The sequence below is a fragment of the Schistocerca americana genome, chromosome X, assembly GCF_021461395.2.
Source record: "Schistocerca americana isolate TAMUIC-IGC-003095 chromosome X, iqSchAmer2.1, whole genome shotgun sequence".
In the NCBI taxonomy this organism is placed as follows: Eukaryota; Metazoa; Arthropoda; class Insecta; order Orthoptera; family Acrididae; genus Schistocerca; species Schistocerca americana.
The window spans coordinates 183,828,322-183,846,557 of NC_060130.1; positions in this window are offsets into that span (position 1 = coordinate 183,828,322).

Below are 18,236 nucleotides of genomic sequence, written 5' to 3' on the forward strand. Positions count from 1 at the left end.
TACTCTTTCGATTAAATACGAAAAGTTTTGAAGACATCGACAAGCATAAATTTTCAGTAACACTTTATGAGTTTGGTCGTTTGCTAGTCGATAGTTATGAATATTATATTGTGATAAAAACAATTAGTAGACTGCCAAATAAGATTGTAAATTTAATAAAAGTTCATCCGATTACACGTATTTTTTTCATTATATCAATTGTAATATAAATAGTAAAGAATATGACTGTGTTGAAAATAAAAAAAAACTGACTAACAGAACTCGATCTAGCGGCTTCAACGCCAACCACTTAAAAAAAAAAATCCTTTCATATTGTTCGTTGAATTTGTTAAGGGCGGACGTCCGATGACACACGTTCAGTTTGTTCGTTGATCCGTTCGCTCAGTTTTTTATTAGAGAGAGCAGCTAACGCTCTCACCGAACACGCTGAGCTACCGTGCCGGCACCACTCGGCTGCAGCCGCTTCATGGTAAAAATGGCCACGCACAGATTATATATTTGACGACCGAAATTATCTTGCGATTTTCTCAGTAACGCTTGAGAAGTACGCGCTACTGCTTACACATTTTGTTATCCTCATGGAGTACTATGAGTGTACGGAGTTTGCAGTAAATCCCCTTGTAAGACCAGGGGGCAGCAGGAGGGTGGTGTGGACGAGCAGTGCAGTGCGGCTACATTTTAGACGAACAGGCAAGTTGTGTGTGGGGTGGGCGTCATTAATGTCACATTGGTTAGTTGGTGTTACAGTCTTTTGTGTTGGCAAATGTCTGATGCCTGGACCGTCACCTCGAGGCGGCAGAGTGCAGCCAACTACCTCAATGGGAAGGCAATATGTCACAGAGAAATGAGTGTCACACAGTGGCATTGGCTGTTTGAACAAGCCTTGTCCCCCCCCCCCCCCCCACATTGTAGGTGGAGGATAGGAGGAGGAGGAATGAGGGGAGGTAGGAATGGCTATAATTTCGTCAGTTCCTGGCTGTACATCGAGGAGAACGCATGTTCAACATTCACCCCTCTCTGCAGTTGCAATCTTTTGGTACGACGATTTTCCTCAGTACATGTGTTGCATTATGACCCACTGATTATGAGTGCTTGTTGTTTTCACGACAATTTCGATGTGTGATTAGAACAGTGAAGGATTTTACTTAAGTTGTGGTAGCACGTATTGGCTTTGATTATCTGTGTTGCAGGGTGATTGTCAAGCAACGGAGGGAGAGGCGTCTGTAGCAAACTTTGACGTCAAACAGCGATAGCTGTAGTCCTCAGCCATATGCTAAGGTAATACAGTTATTAAATTCCCCTCTGTCAACACCAGCATCTAGTCAGTTGAACGCAATTCGTGCCAAAATAAAGGTAGTACCTTCCACTCTATCCTTTTTCCCGCCAGCTTGCTGGTGAAGGGTAGGGTTTGAGTTTGTCTGCCACTAGTTTGTCGGCCCGGGTGTCCGAACGGTTCTAGGCGCTCCAGTCTGGAACCGCGCGACCGCTACGGTCGCAGGTTCGAATCCTGCGTAGGGCATGGATGTGTGTGATGTCCTTAGGTTAGTTAGGTTTAAGTAGTTCTAAGTTGGTTCAAATGGCTCTGAGCACTATGGGACTCAACTGCTGAGGTCATTAGTCCCCTAGAACTTAGAACTAGTTAAACCTAACTAACCTAAGGACATCACAAACATCCATGCCCGAGGCAGGATTCGAACCTGCGACCGTAGCGGTCTTGCGGTTCCAGACTGCAGCGTCTTTAACCGCACGGCCACTTCGGCCGGCCTAGTTCTAAGTGCTAGGGGACTGATGACCTCAGATGTTAAGCCCCATAGTGCTCAGAGCCATTTTGAACAGCCACTAGTTTCGAGTGGTATTGTGAAATTTTTTCCCAACAGGATAACACCAGTTGTATGGCATGGTCAATTTTTGAGCTGTATTGCGATTTCAGGCACTCCTTGTTTACTGCTATGCATATAGTTGTGTAATTAGGACCAATCTTTATGATTAATTACAGAATTAGGACCGATCTTTACTTCAGTTCCCTAACCAAAATAAATAAAGTACACTAACCTAACTTTCCTCTCCAGCATCTGGAGAGTTTCCACTTGTTTGAGGTGGACTTGGGCTTTCTGTCCGTCGAGTCCCACAAAGGGCAACACCATTTCTAATTTCGCTCCCATTCCCGGGGTTGTGGAGGCTGTGGTGGGACAACAGCGCAGCTCTGGGAATAAGTAATTCCCATCAAAATTCGGGACTCCCGCCAAATTTCGGAATTCCCGCCAATAGGGAAGGTGGAGGAGAGGCGAGGTGTGGGGAGGAGGAGGGGTTGGGGACTCACATGCCAGCTATGGAAAAAATATGACGTCATCTGGGGATGGGGGTGGAGGTGTGTGGATGGCTGCACGAGTGTGTGTAATTAATTAATCAATTTAATTAATTTGCATATCAATTTGATGTCAAAATTGGGGTAGGAGCCCCAGTACCCGGCTACTGGCCTTTTCTTCTTGGAAATACCATGTGTTAATGGAGTTGTCATGCAAAAGTAACAAGCATTCTCATGGCTTGATGGTTCTCGCTAGATCATGGGTATAGTAAACCCCATGGAAGAGCTTATACGATTGAACCACGAATGAAGACTCGAAACACAATATGTGCAATAAGTGAGGTGTGATCAAAACGTAGCGAGAGTTTTTTAATTTCGTGGGCTTTATACACCCGATTTTTAATTCTTTTTACGTTGTGGATAGACATGGTCCTGATGTATGTTAACATTTTTAATATTTAGTTTATTGCTGACAGTCGAAACGGTTATACGTGTTTTCGAGTAATGGGTACACATGGTCCTGATGTATGTTAGCATTTTTAATATTTGGTTTATTGCTGACAATCGAAACGGTTACACGTGTTTTCGTGTAATCGGCGAATTTTTACTTTCGAAAATGGTGGATCAAAGAATTTAGATTAATTTTAGGATTAAAAATGAAACTAACTCAAGCAACGCTTTCGAAATGTTGACTATGGCTTTTGGCGACTCTACTAGGAGTAGGAGAAGAGTGTACGAGTGGTATCATCATTTCATTGAGGGTCGAGAAGACGCTGAAGACCACGACCGCCCTGGACACCCTAGCACATCAATTACTAACGACAGTGTGGAATAAGTATAGAAAACGATTCTGGGAAATAAATTGGCTCTGAGCACTATGCGACTTAACTTCTGAGGTCGTCAGTCGCCTAGAACTTAGAACTAATTAATCCTAACCTAACCTAACGACATCACACACATCCATGCCCGAGGGAGGATTCGAACCTGCGACCGTAGTGGTCGCTCGGTTCCAGACTGTAGCGCCTAGAACCGCACGGCCACTTCGGCCGGCGACTCTGGGAAATCACCGAATCAGCGTGAGAGAGGTTGCTGATGATGTCGGCATATCCTTTGGCTCGTCCCAAGTAATTTTTTCGGACTTGTAGCATTAAAGTTTGTTCCGAAGTTGTTAAATTACGACGAAAAACGAGTCGCGTAGATATAGTTCAGGAATTGTGGAATAAAGTCGACAACGATCTAGAACTTCTAAAGAAGTTTACAATAGGTGACAAAATATGGGTATACAGGTATGACGTCGAAACCAAGTCCCAATCGTCTCAGTGGAGACTTCCTGAATAGCCAAGACAAAAAAACATTCTACAAGTTCGGTCACTGTTTACTTCGATTGCAGTGGGACAGTGCATCACGAGTTCCTGTTTTATAGTCGTACAGTCAACAAGGAATACTACCCGAAAGTTATGTGACGTTCTCGTGAAGCAAACCATAAAAAAACGTCCAGAATTGTGGCAAAATCACTCTTAGAAATTGCACCAAGATAATGCTCCCGCTCACGCCTCAATGCTTATTCGTGATTTTTAGCAAAAAACAAAATATGCATGCATGTCCAGAGGAATTTTGCATCGAAATCGGAATAACACAGGCTTTGCAATATCGTATTTATCTGCCATTACCGGGCAAGCGACTTTCAAGTACAACGTCTGTCCTATACGGGAACATACATAATGGATGTACGAGTACAGGCCGTAGACGCCTGGTTGACGACAGATGGAAGTTTGGGTCTGGCGTGAGTCGTGCACACATAAGCAAACGCAGTCGGCCTTCGGCTGTGGAGCGGTGCGGTACTTCCCGGCCTCTCCGTGTCGCGTTTCCGGGTCTGTTGTTTACCTCGCCACCGCGCTAGTGTTGAGTGTTATAGTTACGTTCCTGTCATCCGATGGCTCTTACGTGTCGGAAAGCCACGATCAAGCTGCAGTTTGTACAGGGTGTTTCAAAAATGACCGGTATATTTGAAACGGCAATAAAAACTAAACGAGCAGCGATAGAAATACACCGTTTGTTGCAATATGCTTCGGACAACAGTACATTTTCAGGCGGACAAACTTTCGAAATTACAGTAGTTACAATTTTGAACAACAGATGGCGCTGCAAGTGATGTGAAAGATATAGAAGACAACGCAGTCTGTGGGTGCGCCATTCTGTACGTCGTCTTTCTGCTGTAAGCGTGTGCTGTTCACAACGTGCAAGTGTGCTGTAGACAACATGGTTTATTCCTTAGAACAGAGGATTTTTCTGGTGTTGGAATTCCACCGCCTAGAACACAGTGTTGTTGCAACAAGACGAAGTTTTCAACGGAGGTTTAATGTAACCAAAGGACCGAAAAGCGATACAATAAAGGATCTGTTTGAAAAATTTCAACGGACTGGGAACGTGACGGATGAACGTGCTGGAAAGATAGGGCGACCGCGTACGGCAACCACAGAGGGCAATGCGCAGCTAGTGCAGCAGGTGATCCAACAGCGGCCTCGGGTTTCCGTTCGCCGTGTTGCAGCTGCGGTCCAAATGACGCCAACGTCCACGTATCGTCTCATGCGCCAGAGTTTACACCTCTATCCATACAAAATTCAAACGCGGCAACCCCTCAGCGCCGCTACCATTGCTGCACGAGAGACATTCGCTAACGATATAGTGCACAGGATTGATGACGGCGATATGCATGTGGGCAGCATTTTGGTTTACTGACGAAGCTTATTTTACCTGGACGGCTTCGTCAATAAACAGAACTGGCGCATATGGGGAACCGAAAAGCCCCATGTTGCAGTCCCATCGTCCCTGCATCCTCAAAAAGTACTGGTCTGGGCCGCCATTTCTTTCAAAGGAATCATTGGCCCATTTTTCAGATCCGAAACGATTACTGCATCACGCTATCTGGACATTCTTCGTGAATTTGTGGCGGTACAAACTGCCTTAGACGACACTGCGAACACCTCGTGGTTTATGCAAGATGGTGCCCGGCCACACCGCACGGCCGACGTCTTTAATTTCCTGAATGAATATTTCGATGATCGTGTGATTGCTTTGGGCTATCCGAAACATACAGGAGGCGGCGTGGATTGGCCTCCCTATTCGCCAGACATGAACCCCTGTGACTTCTTTCTGTGGGGACACTTGAAAGACCAGGTGTACCGCCAGAATCCGGAAACAATTGAACAGCTGAAGCAGTACATCTCATCTGCATGTGAAGCCATTCCGCCAGACACGTTGTCAAAGGTTTCGTGTAATTTCATTCAGAGACTACGCCATATTATTGCTACGCATGGTGGATATGTGGAAAATATCGTACTATAGAGTTTCCCAGACCGCAGCGCCATCTGTTGTTGAAAATTGTAACTACTGTAATTTCGAAAGTTTGTCTGCCTGAAAATGTACTGTTGTCCGAAGCATATTGCAACAAACGGTGTATTTCTATCGCTGCTCGTTTAGTTTTTATTGCCGTTTCAAATATACCGGTCATTTTTGAAACACCCTGTATCTACGTACTCTAAACCCAAGGCCCACGAAGTACAGAGATTTTTACGCGACGTGATACATGTTGACCCGTAAGAGCTGCTAGGTATCTACTATCTATCGTTTCCAGCGTTGTATATGTTAAGTTCACTGACGATGAGGTCTGTGACAAACATCTCAGACGGTCGACGGAAGGCTACAGGTTCTGACACTCTGACGGAAACGTGGGTGTGTAACGCCCGAACGCGATGGACTGGGAATACAAAATATGCCCGTGTTTGAACTACCATTTGAAGTCCCAGCGGATTTGGTCATCCTTGCACTTCGACCCTGTGGCGCAGTCCTCGGCCATTCTGCGGCGGCGCGGTTCTTTCCGTCCCTTTACGACGAACCTGGACCTACCTGTGAACATTGTCTCAGCAGATCATCAGTAGGAAAGCCGAGTGAAACCTACTGTACTTCGACGTGAACCAGGCTGCAATTAAAGTCACTAATCTACGTTTCTGGAGAAACACGAAATGAAAGGTTGGAAATTTTGTCCTCAATTAATATATTCTGAAACTTAGGTGAACAAGTATCTCTGCCAAGCCCAAGCTAGTCTTAACACAGTCACTCACAATCCCTTTCACTCACGTTAGCAAGTTTTTGGTGTTGCATTTCCCGAAAACGTAATAGCTACCAAAATACTGATTGTTTTTGATTGATAATGCTCGCCAAATATTAAGTCTGTCGGTACCAAATGCAGTCACAGTTTTTAGCCACCGACCTGCTCAATACGCCACGCGGAATTTATGTCTTTTCTCCTCACAAAATTCACTTAAAAATTTCGAAATTTCTACACTCCCATCGGAATAATTATGCTGTCACTTTCCAACACTTTTGATGTGTGAAACACTGCTAGATCCGGCAACTTATCATTTCCATCGGAACTACTACTACACACGACCGAACTGCTTCATGGCTAGGCTCCAACTCTTCTCTAGAATACTCTAAGACTTCTCTACCAGCAGAGAAACGCGCGCGAAGAATATTGCTTTACCATTGGTCAGTTTACTCAACAGCCAATAGCAAAACAACATTTCCCGCGTCAGTCCGCGCTTTTCATCAATAACCAATGGCAAAATAGTAAACCTCACGACTGCACTTTTTACCGACGTAATTATCTAATATGCTGAAGTTTAGTTTATGCATAAAGTTATTTACTATTGTTATTTATACCTGAATTAACTTTCCCACAAATCTATTCTACAAAAATCCCCTTTGTTCATATCCATATTTCTTTGAAATGTTCCCACACTAAATCCTACTACATAACTCGTTAAACAATTATCTTCATATTAACCTTAAACCACACTCACGCATTATTCATACTGCTAAAACACATTTATAACATTTTACATACACAAAAAGACATAATAACACTTTATGAATATACTAGAACAGTTTATGAAAGACATTCTATTACTTTAGTGCACTCTACTGGGCACAATCGAAACTAAATCAGTCCCCTATCCAATACTGTCCTCTATCGGCTGATACATAAACTACGTGCGCATCCAGTCTCGTCGTCACCATCTGTCACTATCCAGTTCTGAGGCACATCTCCCACTTAACCCCCTCCAAGGCAGGATCGTTAAATGGCGCTACGCCTCAATTCGGCCGAAAAATAGAAAACCTTCGAAACTTACCCTGTCCTTAACGGGGTGCGACAGATCCGTATTGAATTGCACCGCCATATACCGTCGTATCTTACGATAGCCGGTTGGCGGGCGATAATTATTTACGACGGTCAGCCGAGGACCTGCTCCGGATGTGGACAGGTAGGACACGTGCGCATAGAATGCCAGCAACGCCGTCTCGTTCAGACGCCCTCGGTCGATCAGATTCGACCGTCGATAGCGACCTCCGTGCCGATTACGTAGGTTGCGGCGGCGAGACGGGAGACGCCAGCTGACTATGACGACCCTTCTATATTGGTGCAAGCCTTGGAGGCCCCTATAACAGTTCCTGAGGAGCCCCCAGCGTCTTCCGGCGCCTCTGTTGCCCTCTCGTGGAGCCCAGGTGCACCGTTACAACGACGAGCTGACGGTGTGGCGGCAGTTGAAGAACAGGATACCGCGTCCACCTCCTGTCCTGCGCCGGCCACAGAGGCGAGACAGCGTAAACAGAAATCGCCGAAGCGCCATAAGAAACGGCGCATAACGACCGACGCAGTAGTACAGCCGGAGGTAGCAACGATGGGTGATGAGGCACTCAGCCGATAAACTGATCCGACACGGCCGACACTAAAGCCGTCGGCACACGGACCGTGCATCCGAACGTTGAGCGTTGAGCATGCCTACTTTCTGGCGCCATAGCGTGGAATAGCACGCTCGGGAGTCTTTCCGAACGTGCAGAGCAATATCTGGCATGTCAGATATTCTGAGCGTGCGTCTGAGCGTTGACCAGTGAAATGGCAGAACGCCGTCTCCCTTCAGTACAGAGTTGTGAGGCGCCATATTGGCATTCGTTTCAAGCCTATATGTATATATGCCTTTTCTGAGCACCAGCAAATTGAGAATCACTGGAAAACCCGTTGTTAGTTGTGGGGTTCGTTCCAATAAAATAATGAGAAACATCATATTCGTGGCAAAAAAATTATTGTAACTTGCGTATTATGAGAGTAGGCTATTTGAAGAAGATCCACCCAAAACGCATTGTTCTTGGTACAATTTCTTATAATTAAATTTCAATTAGTAACATATCTGCGATTAAGGTTTTCAGGAAGGGTAAGACAATATGATCAGACCCTAAGAGTGTGCGGGTGGTTTAGCGTAAAGAGTAGCGTCACTGTCCCATATAGAGTTACAGATAGGGGCGGTGGTTCGCGTATAGATACCCACAAGTTTTTTTTCCTAACATTCGAGTTTTTATTAGGTTCTGATACTTTATTATTAGTTTAATATAAATACATACTTTAAGATTTGATGTTATGTAAACCTTTTTTTAAGGGGTGACTTTGTTCGATTGGCTTAATCTACAGGACAGCTTGCGCTACTTGTATAAAGATGTGAGTGTATGCTTTCCCGGCGTATACAGCTGGCGAAGAGTTCTCGGGCTTCCAGCCGGGTGGCGGTGTCTTCAAACAGCGACGTTTCGACGAGTGACATACTCATCATCTTCTGGCGAAGTGATGTATGTCACTCGTCGAAACGTCGCTGTTTGAAGACACCGCCACCCGGCTGGAAGCCCGAGAACTCTTCGCCAGTTGTATAAAGATATTTTGCTCCTTTTTCTTTTACGCTTCGTAACTCACATGTTGCAAAGATTCTGATACAGTGATCAAGTAAGGCTGACCTTGGGGTTTTATTAAATTGTGGGAATGGTGAAATAATGTTTATCTTATGCGGAGCAGTATTCCAAATTTGTAATGCACTGTTTGTAATGGAACTTTTATAAGCCTGTGTCCTTATTGATTGGACATGGTACTTTCCTTTTCGTGGACGGTGGAGGAAATGTGCGTTTTAATAGAGCTAGCGTGGGAATTTTACGCGCGGCCGTTGAGTAAACAGTTTTTTTTTTAATATAGTGTGTAGTGTGGACTGAAGAGATCATCCTTGATTACTTATTTTTCTAGGATGGGATGTAAGGATAAAAGGAAAACACTTTATTTATTACACATTCAGTTAGGCTTGGGCACGCAATGGGTCCTTTAGCCTACTGTCTTTGGTGATGTCTATCTCCTGTGGAGGGTGAAATGTGTCAAGGCTGCTATGTGTGACTGCTTCCTCGTGTTATGACAGATTGCCTATGGGGGGGGGGGGTGAAACGTTATTGACTTCGGTACTCGATACTTGTGCCATCTTGCAGGGTTTACCGTTCCTACCGATTGTAATTGTCGAACTTCGTCCCTAAGGGCATTGATCTTGTCAAAAACTCGTAGAGCCTTGTCATAGACCTTCTCTTGAATAGTGGTCTCGTGGAGTGCAGTGCGGATGTCGACGTTTCTTGTCCACCATGGAGCTCATGTGATCCATCGACAGCAAATGTTTTGCAGCACTTGCAGTTTGTTGTAGTTGGAGACGCACGTAGTTCCCCACGAGGTGGAGCCATACAACACTGTGGGTTCCACCGTTGCCTTATACAATTGGAGTTTAGTCTTGGGGTTGAGATCCTTACTCTTCAGGAACGGAAACAATGACCTGGCCATCTTCTGGGCTGCCGTCTTCTTGTCGTCAATATGCTGCGTAAAGAGTAATTTTTTGTCAAGGTAGACACCGAGATACTTCACTCCCGGCGACCATGGGATAAATTGGTCAGCTATTTGGAGTCTGTCGTTCAGAACTGGTTTCCTCCGTGTGAACAGAACGGCTGCCGTCTTCGTCGGGTTGATCGTTATCTTATTTTGCAGCGCCCAGCGTTCCATTACAGCAAGTTGCCGTTGCATCCTAGCGATTAGCTGGTCCAAGTGTCGTCCAGTTGCCAGAAAGGCCGTATCGTCCGCATAAAAACTCGCCGTAACAAGGAGGACTGTTGGGATGTCATTTATATATAAGTTGAAAAGTAGAGGCGAAATGACAGAGCCCTGCGGAATTCCTGCGGAAATCGGTTTCATTTCGGAGTTTTTATCGTCGACTCGGACATACAGTTTCCTGTCCTGCAGAAAGCTGTCTATGAGTCTAATGTAACAATCCGCAATAGGGGTAGTGCGATGCAGTTTGACGATAAGGTTGGGCCGCCACACTTTATCGTAAGCTTTTTCGATGTCAAGGAAGACACCAATCGTGAAGTGCTGCTTGTTGTATCCTTCTTGCATCCGTTCGGTGATCCGTAGAAGTTGAAGTTCGGCAGATAACTTGTCATTGAAACCGAATTGTTCGGGTCGTATAACATCATGCGCTGTAAGCGTGTCACGGAGCCTCTGCAACAGCACTCTCTCGAGCACCTTGCCAAGGGTCGGCAAGAGGCTAATTGGCCGGTAACTGTTGGACTCTGCTGGGTCTTTACCTGGCTTGGCTATTGAGTAAACAGTGTGATTTACGAACTAGAAGCATCCTTCAACTGCCGCTGGAGTGCGTTGCGATCGCGTATACCACGTTGGGGCCCACGTACCGTATGCACAAGTCGCATCGTTCCTGAGCGTTCAGCAGCACGTTCAACTTGGCACGCTCAACGTTAACGTTCGACAGCACAGTCCGTGTGCCGACGGCTTAACGTATCGCACGGTTGGATGTCTTCTCCTGCTGCTGATGGGTCCGCGCACTGTGGGGTGGGGGAGATCACCGAAGCCCCGCCCCTGGGGATGCACCCACGACTACATCTACCCCTCGAGATCCAGTGGTATCGACCTTCCTGGGAGACTGGGGGCAGGAGACGGAGATGCAGGATGCGTTACACGACCCTGACAATACACCGACGCCGTTGGCAGCGTCTACGTTGACGGAGACAGGCACCTAAAAAAACGGTTCAGATAGCTCTGAGCACTATGGGACTTAACTTCTGAGGTCATCAGTCCCCTAGAACTTAGAACTACAGGGTTATTAGAAATTATTGAAGCGATTTCACAGCTCTACAATAACTTTATTATTTGAGATATTTTCACAATGCTTTGCACATACATACAAAAACTTAAAAAGTTTTTTAAGGCATTCACAAATGTTCGATATATGCCCCTTTAGTGATTCGGCAGACATCAAGCCGACAATCAAGTTCCTCCCACACTCGGCGCAGCATGTCCCCATCAATGAGTTCGAAAGGATCGTTGATGCGAGCTTTCAGTTCTGGCACGTTTCTTAGTAGAGGAGGTTTAAACACTGAATCTTTCACATAACCCCACAGAAAGAAATCGCATGGGGTTAAGTCGGGAGAGCGTGGAGGCCATGACATGAATTGCTGATCATGATCTCCACCACTACCGATCCATCGGTTTTCCAATCTCCTGTTTAAGAAATGCCGAACATCATGATGGAAGTGCGGTGCAGCACCATCCTGTTGAAAGATGAAGTCGGCGCTGTCGGTCTCCAGTTGTGGCATGAGCCAATTTTCCAGCATGTCCAGATACACGTGTCCTGTAACGTTTTTTTCGCAGAAGAAAAAGGAGCCGTTAACTTTAAACCGTGAGATTGCACAAAACACGTTAACTTTTGGTGAATTGCGAATTTGCTGCACGAATGCGTGAGGATTCTCTACCGCCCAGATTCGCACATTGTGTCTGTTCACTTCACCATTAAGAAAAAATGTTGCTTCATCACTGAAAACAAGTTTCGCACTGAACGCATTCTCTTCCATGAGCTGTTGCAACCGCGCCGAAAATTCAAAGCGTTTGACTTTATCATCGGGTGTCAGGGCTTGTAGCAATTGTAAACGGTAAGGCTTCTGCTTTAGCCTTTTCCGTAAGATTTTCCAAACCGTCGGCTGTGGTACGTTTAGCTCCATGCTTGCTTTGTTCGTCGACTTCCGCGGGCTACGCGTGAAACTTGCCCGCACGCGTTCAACCGTTTCTTCGCTCACTGCAGGCCGACCCGTTGATTTCCCCTTACAGAGGCATCCAGAAGCTTTAAACTGCGCATACCATCGCCGAATGGAGTTAGCAGTTGGTGGATCTTTGTTGAACTTCGTCCTGAAGTGTCCTTGCACTGTTATGACTGACTGATGTGAGTGCATTTCAAGCACGACATACGCTTTCTCGGCTCCTGTCGCCATTTTGTCTCACTGCGCTCTCGAGCCCTCTGGCGGCAGAAACCTGAAGTGCGGCTTCAGCTGAACAAAACTTTATGAGTTTTTCTACGTATCTGTAGTGTGTCGTGACCATATGTCAATGAATGGAGCTACAGTGAATTTATGAAATCGCTTCAATCATTTGTAATAGTACTGTACTTAAACCTAACTAACCTAAGGACATCACACACATCCATGCCCGAGGCAGCATTCAAACCTGCGACCGTAGTGGTCGCGCGGTTCCAGACTGTAACGCCTAGAACCGCTTGGCCACCCGGCTGGCTGACAGACACCTAGGACGGCATGACCCACACCCGTCGCTTCCTATCTCTAAACCGTGAAGACGCTCCACATCGCGACTACTGCCCACCTATAATACCGAGGACAGCCCTCGCGACTTGATGGAACAGGCATACCGCCTCGCCAGGATCAATGTCAACGGCGTTACTTCTGTTCTCAAAACCCGTGTGCTACAAGATACGTTACGAGCTGCGGATCTGAATGTTGTTTTCCTTCAAGAAGTCCGATCAGGACTCCGTATCGATACCTACGGATATGACGCCTACGCTATGCCTTCAGATGTGGGCGGAGGAGGTACGGCTATTCTGCTGAGGGGAGGGATTATGGAAACTGGTGTATCCCATTTACCGTCGGCCCGGGGGATCGCACTCACGATTGGTGCAATTCGTCTGGTGAACCTCTATGCTCCTTCCGGCACCGACAGAAGGACATAACGGCGCACCTTTTTTGCCACAGACGTAGCACTTTTCTTCCACGGAAATGCTGACAACCCGGTAGTAGGCGGAGATTTCACTTGTGCGCTCAGACCATCCGACCAGATGCCGCACTATACCACCTGCCCAGCGCTTTAGGCGCTTGTAAAGGACTTGGCTTTGTCAGACACATGGGTCATGCAACACGGCGACCTACTTTACTAATCATTCCGCGAGCCGTTTGGATGGAGTTTACGTCACACGCGGCCTGCGATCGGCAGTTGTAGACACTGAGATGTGGCAGCGTTCACGGACTACCTAGCGTATGTGTGTATCCTCGCCCACCACCGCCAACGCGTCCGACGAAGTAGGGGTCCGTGGCGCCTCACTGTGGCCCTCCTTGATGAGATACACTGCTGGCCATTAAAACCGCTACACCACGAAGATGACGTGCTACAGACCCGAAATTTAACCGACAGGAAGAAGATGCTGTGATATGCAAGTGATTAGCTTTTCAGAGCATTCACACAAGGTTGGCGCCGGTGGCGACACCTACAACGTGCTGACATCAAGAAAGTTTCCAACCGATTTCTCATACACAAACACCAGTTGACCGGCGTTGCCTGGTGAAACGTTGTTGTGATGCCTCGTGTAATGAGGAGAAATGCGTACCATCACGTTTCCGACTTTGACAAAGGTCGGATTGTAGCCTACCGCGATTGTGATTTATCGTATCGCGACATTGCTGCTCGCGTTGGTCGAGATCCAATGACTGTTAGCAGAGTATGGAATCGGCGAGTTCAGGAGGGTAATACGGAACGCCGTGCTGGATCCCAACGGCCTCGTATCACTAGCAGACGAGATGACAGACATCTTATCCGCATGGCTGTAACGGATCGTGCAGCCACGTCTCCACCCCTGAGTCAACAGATGGGGACGTTTGCAAGACAACAACCATCTGCATGAACAGTTCGACAACGTTTGCAGCAGCACGTACTATCAGCTGGGAGACCGTGGCTGCGGTTACCCTTGACGCTACATCACAGACAGGAGCGCCTGCGATGGTGTACTCAACGACGAACCTGGGTGCACGAATGGCAAAACGTCATTTTTTGAGCATCATGATGGTCGCATCCGTGTTTGGCGTCATCGCGGTGAACGCACATTGGGAGCGTGTATTCGTCATCGCCATACTGGCGTATCACCTGGCGTGATGGTATGGGGTGCCATTGGTTACACGTCTCGCTCACCTCTTGTTCGCATTGACGGCACTTTGAACAGTGGACGTAACATTTCAGATGTGTTACGACCCGTGGCTTTACCCCTCATTCGATCCCTGCGAAACCCTACATTTCAGCAGGATAATGCACGACCGCGTGTTGTAGGTCCTGTACGGGCCTTTCTGGATACAGAAAATGTTCGACTGCTGCCCTGGCCAGCACATTCTCCAGAACTCTCACCAACTGAAAACGTCTGGTCAGTGGTGGCCGAGCAACTGGCTCGTCACAATACGCCAGTCACTACTCTTGATGAACTGTGGTATCGCGTTGAAGGTGCATGGGCAGCTGTACCTGCACACGCCATCCAAGCTCTATTTGATTCAATGCCCAGGCGTATCAAGGCCGTTATTACGGCCAGAGGTGGTTGTTCTGGGTACTGATTTCTCAGGATCTATGCACCCAAATTGCGCGAAAATGTAATCACATGTCAGTTCTAGTATAATATATTTGTCCACCTGAACACCCGTTTATCATCTGCATTTCTTCTTGGTGTAGCAATTTTAATGGCCAGTAGTGTAAACTGCAGACGCGAAGTTGTCTTCACATGAACCAGAAGCCACCGGCGATTACCCGCCTACGGTTCCATACTTCAATGGTGGTTACGTTGTGTGAAGCCCATCTTGTGCCGAACATTAGCCAGCTATGCACGAGATAGAGCGCACTGGTATACCGCGACCACTGCTTTCTACTAGACTGCGCTCCGCGGACTGGCTGTGCAACCGGCGTCGCCGGAACGACAATCGGCAGAACACCACGTCAAGGCACAATTGCTACGTACCACCACCGTACGTCTCGCGTGTGTGCGGGTGCGGGCGAGGACAACTGATGATGTTGGAGCAGAACGACCTTCCTTCCAGCATATCATTCAAGATAGGAGAAGACGCGAGAGGCAGCTCATTACGGAGGTCGCGACGGAGAATGGACGACGAGCTGAAACACAAATGGACATCTTCCGAGCGTTCACACAGTCTATACACTTCTCTACGAGCGATAGTACAACACGGAACAACAGGGAAGTTCTATCCGACCTACCTGTCTCTCTGAAGCTACAAGGTGATGCTACGCTCTTGTCGGAATTGACTTTGGAAAAACTACGGGAGGCAATGCTGTGCGGTACTCCCAACAAAACGCCAGGCCCTGACGGACGAGTTTACTTTGAATCTTTTGTAGGCAGCACGTGGGTCTGCTTCTGTAAACTGAAGAGTAGGCCGAATGTAGCGAGCGAGTAGGAACAGGAAACGGTGAAGTACTGCGGTACTGCATATAAGTTAAAATTCTTTTACTGGTGTATGAACATGTACAAATTATAATATTACTTAACTTTGGCTGAGATGAGCATGTAGGTGCGAAGCCATACAGGGCTTCACAACATACGTGCTCGCGGAGCAAACTGTGAGCAGCAAGGAGCGAGCATGGAGCAGCGCGAGCACGCTACCCCCACTACCGGACCAGAGCGGAGAGTGGGGAGAGTCACGTGGGGCACACAACAGCTGCCGCCAGTCAATGTAAATCCGCGGCCACCTGCAGGGATATCACTCACGAATTATTACTGCGACAAATGAAACAAATAAAGGAGAATGTGCACATGCCACATAATTTTATTAGCTTAGTGTATGCCTCTACATTCGCATTAATTTGTGAACTGTTACACAATAACAGGTGTCACTGAAGTGTGGGATTCTCGGTTATCTTGTTTTTGCCCTTTACAATTGCGTCTATGTTCGGAGTAATTGTTCTTGTGCAATTTAGGCGCAGCGTGCAGTTTAAATTTCGATCAGACAATGCGTTTCCCAGGCGCGTCTTGTTACATTTCATTGCAGACAACAGTTGTTCACAAACATACGTGGAACCGAACATTGATATTATTGTAGCCGCCAGTTTGTGCAAACGAGGAAATCTATACTGAGGGAAGTGTCTGTAGAATTCCAAAATGTTTCTCTTGTTCTGAAATTTGTCTCTGTATTCTCTGTCACACTGCAGGTCAATAATTTCTTGCTGCAGCTCAGGACGAATCTCTTAAATATTCGCTGAATATGGAGAGAACAGATCAAAACCACTGTCTAGTGCTGTCAGATCTTGAAAGCGCTGATCAACTAAACTATGTGAATAACGTTCACAGTCTTTGTGAACATCTTGCATGGATGATAATTTAGGAAAATGAGCTAGGTTTCCTGTTTCCAGCTGACTCACCCAAAGTGTCAATTTCATTTTAAAAGCTCATATTCGATCTATGAAATGAGTATTTAGCAGATCTTTACCTTGTAGTAAAATGTTCAAAGCATTCAGATGGCTAGTTAAATCTGCTAAGAAAGCGAGACCACATTCAAACGTGCGCGCGCATTTCCCCTCCCTCCCTACTCCGCGACCTCGCACCTGCTCGCGAGCACGTGCCTGACCAGACGCGAGTACTCGCGCTCAAAACCGGCCAGTTGTTAAGCCCTGCCATACAGGTATCAACGCTAAGACCTACTAGTAGTGAGACAAACTATCGTTGAAGTAACTGAAGTAACAAAGTCTGCGATGACCTATGAAGTAAAATCTAAGTTGCTTGGTCGTCAGCTCGGAATCAAAAGGGCAGAATCCGGAGCGGCGCTCGTAGAGCTGCACACCGTCGGCTAGAGGGCGCTGTCGTCCGTGTCGGTCAAGGTTGCTATATGTCGGTGTTGTAGCGCCAACCTAGCAGAGCGCACCTACATTGTGGCATCGTAGCTATCGCCACCACATCCCTCCCCCCTGAAACGACGCACCGTCATTGAGTAGGGCTTCCGACGGCAGGCGGAGGGAGCCAGGGGCGGCGCAACTGAGAGGGCGGACAACGGAACTCCCGGGCGTGCTGCCCACCCGCGACCCCGAATGCTAGGGAGGGGGCGAGGAAAACGCCCCTTGGAAAACCTGCCCAGCCGCGCACCGCCACTAACAAGGGAACCTCCCCATCGCACCCCCCTCAGATTTAGTTATAAATTCACACAGTGGATAGGCCTTGAAAAACTGAACACAGATCAATCGAGAAAACAGGAAGAAGTTGTGTGGAACTATGAAAAAATAAGCAAAATATACAAACTGAGTAGTCCATGTGCAAGGTAGGCAACATCAAAGAGAACGTAAGCTGAGGACTGCCGTGGTCTCGTGGTTAGAGTGAGTAACTCCAGAACGAGAGGTCCTTGGTTCGAGTCCTCCCTCAAGTGTAAATTTTACTTTCTTTATTTTCGCCAAGTTACGATCTGTCCGTTCATTCATTGACGTCTCTGTTCACTATAATAAGTTTAGTGTCTGTGTTTTGCGACCGCACCGCAAAACCGTGCGATTAGTAGACGAAAGGACGTGCCTCTCCAATAGGAACCGAAAACATTTGATCGCGAGGTCATAGGTCAACCGATTCCTCCACAGGAAAACACGTCTGATATATTCAATACGACACTGGTGACGGCATGTGCGTCGCATGACAGGAATATGTTGTCGACCCACCTAACTTGCACACTTGGCGAATGGGTAAAAAGATTCTTCTACCTTGCCCGATTTAGGTTTTCTTGTGGATGTGATAATCACTCCCAAAAAAGTGATGAAAACATAAGAGTTTGCCACATAAACTGCAACAAATGAATGGAACAGTTTCACAGTCGCATAGTTTTCCCTGTGCTCTGTCAAAACATATGTTTTTTACGTTTTCAAATGTTTCCGTGTGTAGACCGTCAAATCCTGCATATGTCCAAGCAAATCTGAATATGTCCAGGAATTTTG